At 39.5% G+C, this 9132-nt stretch overlaps 1 long non-coding RNA gene across 1 annotated transcript; it reads left to right on the top strand.

Moving 5' to 3' along the window:
* The first annotated feature begins 5154 nt into the window (after positions 1 to 5154).
* LOC147302361 (uncharacterized) lies at positions 5155 to 5671 on the top strand. Its single transcript, XR_015127274.1, has 2 exons — positions 5155 to 5427; positions 5515 to 5671. It is a non-coding gene; the product is annotated as an uncharacterized LOC147302361 (long non-coding RNA).
* Positions 5672 to 9132: the final 3461 nt, after the last annotated feature.

Here is a 9132-nt window from a genome sequence, read left to right as displayed (position 1 = left end):
CCGTGTGGTTCTGGGATCTTTGCTCACCGTTCTCATGATCATTTTGACCCCATGGGATGAGATCTTGCGTGGAGCCCCAGATCGAGGGAGATTATCAGTGGTCTTGTATGTCTTCCATTTTCTGATGATTGCTCCCACAGTTGATTTTTTCACACCAAGCTGCTTGCCTATTGTAGATTCACTCTTCCCAGTCTGGTGCAGATCTACAATACTTTTCCTGGTGTCCTTCGAAAGCTCTTTGGTCTTGGCCATGGCGGAGTTTGGAGTCTGACTGTTTGAGGCTGTGGACAGGTGTCTTTTATACAGATGATGGGTTCAAACAGGTGCCATTCATACAGGTAACGAGTGGGGGACAGAAAAACTTCTTACAGAAGACGTTACAGGTCTGTGAGAGCCAGAGATTTTCCTTGTTTGAGGTGACCAAATACTTATTTTCCACCCTAATTTACGTATAAATTCTTTACAAATCCTACCATGTGAATTCATGGATTTTTTTTTCACATTCTGTCTCTCACAGTTGAAGTGTACCTCTGGTGCAAATTACTGACCTCTGTCATCATTTTAAGTGGGGGAACTTGCACAATCGGTGGCTGACTAAATACTTTTTTGCCCCACTCTACATATATATATATATATATATATATATATATATCATCCCAGGGCACATACACTAGAACCTGCGTCAGCCATAGTACGGAGTCCTTGCTGTTGGTGATGTCCTTAAGGTGAGTGTATGATATTTTATATTTATTTCATATTGTTATCCCGCAATTCGGCAGTTATTTATTCAGACCTATATTGTTACTATGTTCTAAATGGTATCTGCTGACGTTTCAAATGTTGTACCCTCATGTTGTTACTACACGTTGTTTTGTTGTGCTTATAGCCATAAACTCATTTTTAAATGTAGGACGTGCGGCGGCCCCGCAGCACACTTTCAAAGTAGAGCAAGGCTGAAGGCTACTAATAAACGAGGTATGTTCAACATAAAATCTTAGTTCTCTGTGTCACGAAGGTGTCTCTCTTTTACCCTGGCCATATCACCATACTAGCTGGTGCAACTCTTCTGGTCTGGACAAAAGTAACAGTTTTAGATGGAAAGCATCTTAAAATTGCCTCTTTTTTGCTGAACATCTCCTTTGAAAGTAGCATCATGTGAGTCACACTTGTTAAGGTAATACATGCTAAATGAGCCGTAGCTTTCAATGCATCACCGGATGAAGCCTTGCAGTTACAGTAGCTCACTGCGGGTATCACGTTGCCAAGGGAACTAATAAAGCATACAGTGATCGGAATGATTTTGTATTGATGCAGGTTGTCATTAATCATGCTGAACTACTTAAACTCCAAGTAGACAATCGCTCCATTCCTCATTACCATAGATAATATCTAAGTAATAAAACAATCATTATCAAATTCTGATTTGCCATACACAGCAAATTCAAAAGTGTTAAATTTTTTGGTGTTAATAGTCTCCTTGCAAAAGTAGAGTTAATTTTACTCTAAGTAGAGTCACATTCTTTTAATGTAACCCTGAGGTGTAAAATGATAGTAGTTAAAATCGAGTGTTAAAAATGAGTGTTTCTCTGTCAAATCTGGAGGTGTTACAATGGAAACATTAACTCTTGACCTCTTAACTCTGAACTCCTACAGGGGCTATGACACCAATAGAGTAAATTCACAGACTCCGCCCCCAGCACGGCTCCAATCGAAGCTGAAGTGAAGCCGTTTCAGAACATTTTGCTCTACATATTTGAGTTGTTTGCCATGCTTGGTAAGTCATTTTTTCAAAGATTGTTTCAATTATTATTATGAGCTTTTACTTCTGTGGCTCTTTGGAGTTGAGACAAAGCTGTGTGGAAGGCATTAGCCATGTTGCTCGGTGATAGCATAATATTCTGTTTTAGCTAGCTGAAAGGTATTGTTTGCAGGCAAATACCACAGCCTTGGAAAAAAAGCTTGCATGTGAATTTTCAGTCAAACCTTTGGTCAAATACACCTAAAACAATGTCTAGAATGTGAAATGTTGGTATAATGGTGCTACTTGAAGCCTGAAAACGATCGCCCATAAAAAAAACGAGCAAACAGCAGTAGCAGACGTCCTGACTGGGTTCGACGTTAGCATAGATCCCTCCAGAGTTTTGTGCACACGGTTTAGGTAAAAATGAAAAAGGTTGAGGTTTTACATTTAGTTCAGTATTACCTGTTGCCTGTGTCTTTGTCTTTTGAGAAAATACTTAACACAAGTAATGGCTCAAAGAGGATTTCCTTTTTTTTTTTTACTGTGCTGCAATTGTTTACTGGATTATTTGTGCCATTAATTAGTGTCAACTAATTTTTATTCAATCTCCGCACAGGATATGCTTGTGAAGATGGAATATGGGGGAGAGCAGAAGTGCGTTGAAGTTCCACAAAGGGATGAATGAAGGACATGCATATTGTATTGAAGAAATAAGTGATGAGAATGCTGTTATTTGCATTTACCATGTCAGACCTTTTGATAAATAAAATTCTAATGAAAGTGAGAACATGTATACTGTTACATCTTTCAGAAAATGTTTTGAAATTGTGGTGCACAGTTCAGAATAAATGTTTTTCAAAAACCATTGCATCTTTTTAGTAAATGTTTATTTCCAAAAGAAATTTCTAGAAGTTCAGAACAGTAAAATTCCTGCTTTTTAGAATGAATTAGAAGATAACTCTTACGTAGTTAAATTAAAATACTCTTTGAGAGTTAATATATAAACTCTTAACACCAAGTGTTAAATTATCAACTCCAGACAGATTTGGTGTTTAACACTAAATCAGAGTTAACGTACCAACTCTCCAAAAAGAGTTAAATTAACATGGGGAAGGAAGTGGTGTTTTGCGGGACTGCCTGACAGAATTTTGGATGGATTTCTATGACAGCTGCACATTGGGAGTTGAGGTGAAAGTCCCATTCATCCGGCATGACTTTCAGTGTGAAGAATGGCAGGCTATAGCTAGAGTGTTTGTTGTAGGGTGGAAACAAGCTGGTTACTTCCCAGTGAAGCTTCCAATACCCTTTCTGGAGGAGATATACCAAGGACACACTGCTCCCTGTTTTGGCACAGATAGGACACAAAGTACTTATTCAGGCCCCAATGTTTGTAATCAAGTGCTGGCGTCCCGTTGTGGGTTCTGTAGCTGGTTTACTCCCACCAGAAGGACTGCATCATTTCATAGCAGAAAAAAAAAACCGACTGTAAAAACAGTGAAGGAGCTTCTAATCTTTCCAGAGGAGATGACAGCTGCCCAGTCAACAGTTTCTCGTTACCTGAAAAGGTACATTGGAGAAATTGATTTCAATTATCTTCAGCTTTTCCTGCGGTTCTGTACAGGATCCAATCTGTTGGATAAAGCCATACTAATTGAGTTCATAGAAACTACAGATTTCCTCCGCAGACCACAATCCCACACATGTGGATGTGTACTAAAGCTGCCCCTTGGTTATCACAGCTATCCAGACTTTCGCAGTGAATTTAACAGCATTCTCGCAAGCTCTATGTGGGTGATGGATGTGGTGTAGGTCAGTGTTACCCAACCTTGGTCCTCAAGGCACTCTGCCCTACAGTTCATAGAAACACGGGTGTAGTTAACAGTAACATGAAGGAATGAATGTGAATATTCATAAGACTGGGTGGTTAAGTTCTCAAAACAGTGTAGCCCGTTGTGCCTTTTTCATGTGCAGCCTTTTTTTTTCATCTGGTCAGTAATTGCTTTCTTAGTTTCTCCCCCCAATTAAAATAGTAAGCTAAAGGGAATGTTCAGGTTTTTTGAAGTGGAGTTACCTGTAGTAGACAGCACTTAGCACTCTGATTTTGCAGAAGCAGCAGTGAGTGTTGGGGACAAAATAAGGCAACAAATTGCTTGGGGAATGAGACCACAAAACAACACCAGTTGAAAATACATATACATATTTAAATAACATTTTCAGTGCTTCACCTGGTAGGAATCCGTACACTAAACATAGAAGTGCATCTGTTCCTGCTGCACACATTGTTACTGTGTTTCTGGTTAGTGCAAAAATAAATTACTAATTTTAACATTCTAATACTTTTTTACTACAGGAAGAGTAACAAATATTTCCAATATAGCATACAGTAACAGTTCTACAAACTGGAAGATTGCTGAGTGCTGTCTACTGTATATACATACATAAGTACAACACCATTACAAATACCATATTCCAACTGATTAAGCATGTTCTGTATTAAAGTATTTCAGATGTTTGCAGAAATCTTAATAGAAACAAGAATGTGAACCTTTATGTTCCTAATGGGTTTAGAAGAAAAGTTGTCAATTACAGAGATTGGTTACATTGTAAAGAGGTTTGTATAACATTTTAGAAATAACTGTTATTTTATCCTGTTATTATATGCAAAATACAACCTGTTTTTGAGTATGGTGTATTTTGAAAGACACCAGTAAACCATTCTCATTTGTACAAAACTTTGTCCTCTCTGTTACATTCTATACATCTTTAAACATGAACATGTCTAATGACACCGCTGAAAGTTATTTAACTACTCATTCTATAATGTCATACACGTGCTATGATTTTTAAGAAAAGAAGCCGTTCTTTATCAAACATGGGATTGCTTTAATCTATTCCACAATAACAAAATTATAGGCTCAAGAAACATTTAGAGCATTGGTGACACAACTATGATTCTACACTTTAGCCTACTTGGTCTTCTTGTCTAATTGATCACAACATTAGATATATTGCCAGTCTATGTGGTTGTTATCCAAAGTGCTCTTGTTTTTGTTAGAAATGAACACATTTTTGGTACCAAAAACTATTATGAACAACTTTTGATGCTTTAACAGTGTGATAAGTTTAACTAAATCCCAAAAGGATTTATTTTTTTCTAACCTGTATGATATTTTAGTTTAATACTCCACGCTTTGTAGCTACCAAGAGCAAGCAACACTTCATGATGAGTTAATTTACTGACATGGATAAAATGAAAATTATGTTATACAGTCTGTTCTGATAATTTTGATACAAAGACAAGATAACTAGACACTGGAGAAAAACAATTACTTAATAATAAGTACATTAAGCTGTAGGAATACGTACTGAAGTACAAAATGTACTACATTTGTCAGGGTCCTGGGACTGGGCGACCCAGGATCCCTGAGCAGTCATGTATTATATTATTATTATTATTATTGTTGTGTATTTTGGTGTTGCTCCCCCTTCCCTGTGCTTGTGTATATGTGTGTGTGGGTGGCTGAGCACTTGTTTATAGGCGGCGTCAGGCCTGGAGGGTGTGGCCCTGCAAGGGGACTGGCCACACCCGAAGCCACACACCTGCTGCTGATCAGGCCTCGTCGGGGGAGCTACTTAAGAGAGTCTTGGAGCTCCCACCGACGCGGGATCATTGCTTGGGACTCCACGTTAGTTACCCAGTTTAGGTTTTGGTCGTGTAGTGTATGCCTGCCATTGTTCAGTGTCCTGACTGCTGCCGCTATTGTTTCCCGCAGGAGGAGCGTGGAAGGCTTAAGGAGCAGCGAGCACCGGGAGTGCAGACACGGGAGCAGAGAGCACTTGGAGGACACGACACGGGAGTCTGGGGAGAAACACGGGGATTTATTGTTGTTTGATATCACCCTCTGTAAATAAACACTGTCTATACGTAGAGCACCGCGCCTGGGTCCTCCTTCCCCACTCCTTCCACGGTGTGCCATGCCGTAAATAACGCTGGAGGTCTCTGACCAACACATTCTCAGTGCCCATGTCAGTTTGTACGAGCCTGGGGAAACCCCCACGACTCTCCACTGCTTCCACAAAGTAACCTCCGATAACCTTTGGGTCACTGTTAGTGTGTGCGGCCAAATGATGTTGCGTGAGAAACCGTCGATGCATCCATTAATACATATCCCATATGGCTTTAGTTTGTCATAAGAGTCTATGTGCCACACAAAGTTAGGCCCCTGAGCAAAATATTGCCTCCTTCTGAGACGTCTGGTCTGGCGAACCTGGGAACCTACTGGGTCCAGTAAAGAGATGAGGATCCTGACGTCTTCTTTCCTGATCACAATGCCGTGTTGTTTGCACTTTGTAAACATCCACCGATAACCGTGATCCTTCCCAGGCCCTTGCAGTTGGTTCACAATAAAATCTATCCCGGCGTCCAGGTCGTACTTACGTCTGTAAAGCGACTTGGCTCTCAATATCCGGTTTAAATGTCTCTCCGTAATGATGGTTCCTTGCATTGCCAGGCTTTTCAAAATGCATTTGTAGCTCATTCCCAGCCTGAAATAAAACTCAATCAGACTGTCTCTGTCCATGGTGTATTTAGCCTACTTTTATGCTTGTGTCTCTACGCAGCTGTCCAGGAATTCTATCAATAAGATGTGCGCACGTTATCTATTTCGTGGCCACAAATGCGTAATTCGTTGCCACGTTATACCCAATTCGTGCCCACAAATTAGCATTTCGTGCGCACGTTATACCTATTCCGTGCCCTCGAAATAGTATTTCGTGGCCACAAATAAGTATTTCGTGGCCACAAATTAGCATTTCGTGGGCACGTTATACCTATTTCGTGCCCTCGAAGTAGTATTTTGTGGCCACAATTTATTTATTTTTTGTACCATGTCATCAGAGGGGCTCCGTAACTTTTTACATCTTTCTTCAAATTTTGACCTAGAAGTAAAATAAGGTCACCAAACATAACAAAAGCAAAACCAAAATTGCACTTATTAATTCAAATTCTCAATCTGGGAGTCTTTGTGTGACATTTTGTTTATTCCTTCAAAAAAGACCAAACATACTTATGGTTGTGCAATATGGCAAAAATATCAGATGATGACATTAAAATTTTTTGTGCATTGGTAAAAACGCTCGACTGCAGGTAGAAACTGCTCAGCTGAAAACACTTCACACAAGACAAGCTGTCTCATTTATATAATGAGGAAATTGGCAATGCAGCACACTATGCTGCACCAACGGCATGAACGTCTCTGTATTAGGTTAACGGTGGACACTCTGCAGTCCATGTTTGCAGACAAGGCTAGTTTTCTGATGACCATACAGGAGCAGCTTTTGTGTGATTGCATGGGGGTCATTTAGCATGTGTCGCTATGGCCTAATGCTACTTAAGGCCTATATTTATTTCATTTTTGATGATTTAATCCACCCATTCTCTTCTGCTTATCTTTATCAGCAAACTCCATACAGAAAAGCCGAGGCAAGATGGCATAGTTGAACTCAGGACCTTAACACTGGTCAAGACGGTAAAAGTTGCAGATCAGAAAATGACAATGATGTGTTGTTTTATTCCATTTTGCCATTGGTTCCCACTTTTGTTCTTGTTTACATTTGGAGTTTATAATGTAGCGTGACTCAAACTGCTGAAGAACACCCCCCTCATAAATGCAGCAGACCGAGCTCTTAATATCCTGGATTGCTTTAAAAATATTACAATACATAGAATGCTTCTCCAGGTAATCAGCAGTGTGTCACAGATTAGTTACAAAATAACCTCAGCAGCCCTGGAAGACCCATGCGCATACACAAAAGCACACCCCTCCTGTATAATTTTCTGCTCTCAAATGATAATTAACAATTTAGTGTCACAGCACATATTTGCAGATGAGGGGAATTAATCACATTATCTCAATTTCATAGCGGCTGAGAAGTGTCCAAACAAAGCCGAGCTTACTTGCACGGCGTGTCTGTTTAAGTTCCCTTGTGGGGTTTTTGTAAGACCTGGGAACTAACTTGTTCTTAATCCCCCATCAATAACAAGAGCACTCCTTCATCCTACCTCATTCATTTAGCCTTGTTTACTGTAGAGCGCCACTTGAATAATCGGGACTTTGCATTTCTTGTGGCGGACAGTTTGACATTAGCTGAGACATTAAGAAAGGATTGATGCTTGTATGATAACATTAATTTCTACCCATCCGCCTCCTCCACCCACCCAACCTGTCTGGATATTGAAACCTGTGATCAATTCTTGATTTGATTAAAAGTATTAAAAGACAGGAAGAAAAACACTTCCTTAAAAATCGATTTTTAAAACTAGAATCACTGTTTTATAGCAATTTGAAAAAAAAAAGAAAGTAAAAATTAAAGTAAAGTAAGTATCTTAACCAAACTTTCTACTCCTGGGCACTTGACTTGTCAGTGACATTTAGGAGAAGCAAGCAGCCCTCCTCAGATAATGAAAAAGTCAAACCGTGTCTACATCAAAGGAAACACACATGTAGTCTGCGCATCCACACGCACTCACAGGAGTAGCCGTACCACATTAACATTTCATTTTGTGTGATAAACAGGATTTGGTGTCGCATTTTAAAGTAAATCTCCGCTGGTAGTACATTGTAAAGATAAGGTCATATGGAGAGTAAGTTCAGCACCTATCAGCTGGAGCAATTGTGCATGTGTGTGTGTGTTGTCCACACTGCAAACAAATTTTTCCCCAGCAACGTTATATTATTAAAACTCCAAAGTTGTAGTGCTAATCTAGAGTGTCCAGATGCCTTGGACTGTGTAATCATATGATTGCAAGGATGGGAATGCACTTTGAACAAAATGCATCATGGAAAATGGTATAAGCTCATTTAAAAAAAAAACAAAAAAAAAACCTGTGGCTTCTGTGCTTGCATACAGAGAAATATGACCGAGATGCTGTGATTGACACGTTACTGCTGATGCTAAAACACCCTGTCCATTTTCAGCACACCGAGTGAGTCTGTCTAATAATGTGACATCCTGAGATGTTTTATATGCGCTTTCCCAAATAAATCAAACGGTCCAAATCACATCTGAGTCATAAAACAAAGGCCTGTAGGGTTCCTGGTGGCTCAGCTGGCATCTGCACGTGACATTCAAAGCTTTAAATGTGGCCAACAACTGGGAGCCCGTGGTCAGTGAGAGCAGGAAAGTAGGACAAAATACCCCAGAAATACAAGCAAACATTAAACGAGCTTGGATAGCTTGTTTTCTCCAACATTTTATTAAAACTTTGCATCTTTTTTCCATACCTTCTTAAGTCCAGCATATAATCAAAAGATAATCAAGATTTTGTAAGCACCAAAAAAAAAAAAAAAAAACAGCAAAAGAAAACTTTAATCTTTCATCTTTGTAACATT

The sequence above is a fragment of the Aulonocara sp. 'chitande type north' Nkhata Bay genome, linkage group LG23 (genome assembly GCF_057382095.1).
Source record: "Aulonocara sp. 'chitande type north' Nkhata Bay isolate Kocher_YH1m ecotype deep benthic linkage group LG23, A_spYH_male_GT1.1, whole genome shotgun sequence".
NCBI classification, from domain to species: domain Eukaryota; kingdom Metazoa; phylum Chordata; class Actinopteri; order Cichliformes; family Cichlidae; genus Aulonocara; species Aulonocara sp. 'chitande type north' Nkhata Bay.
This window is presented reverse-complemented; position numbering and strand designations above follow the sequence as displayed.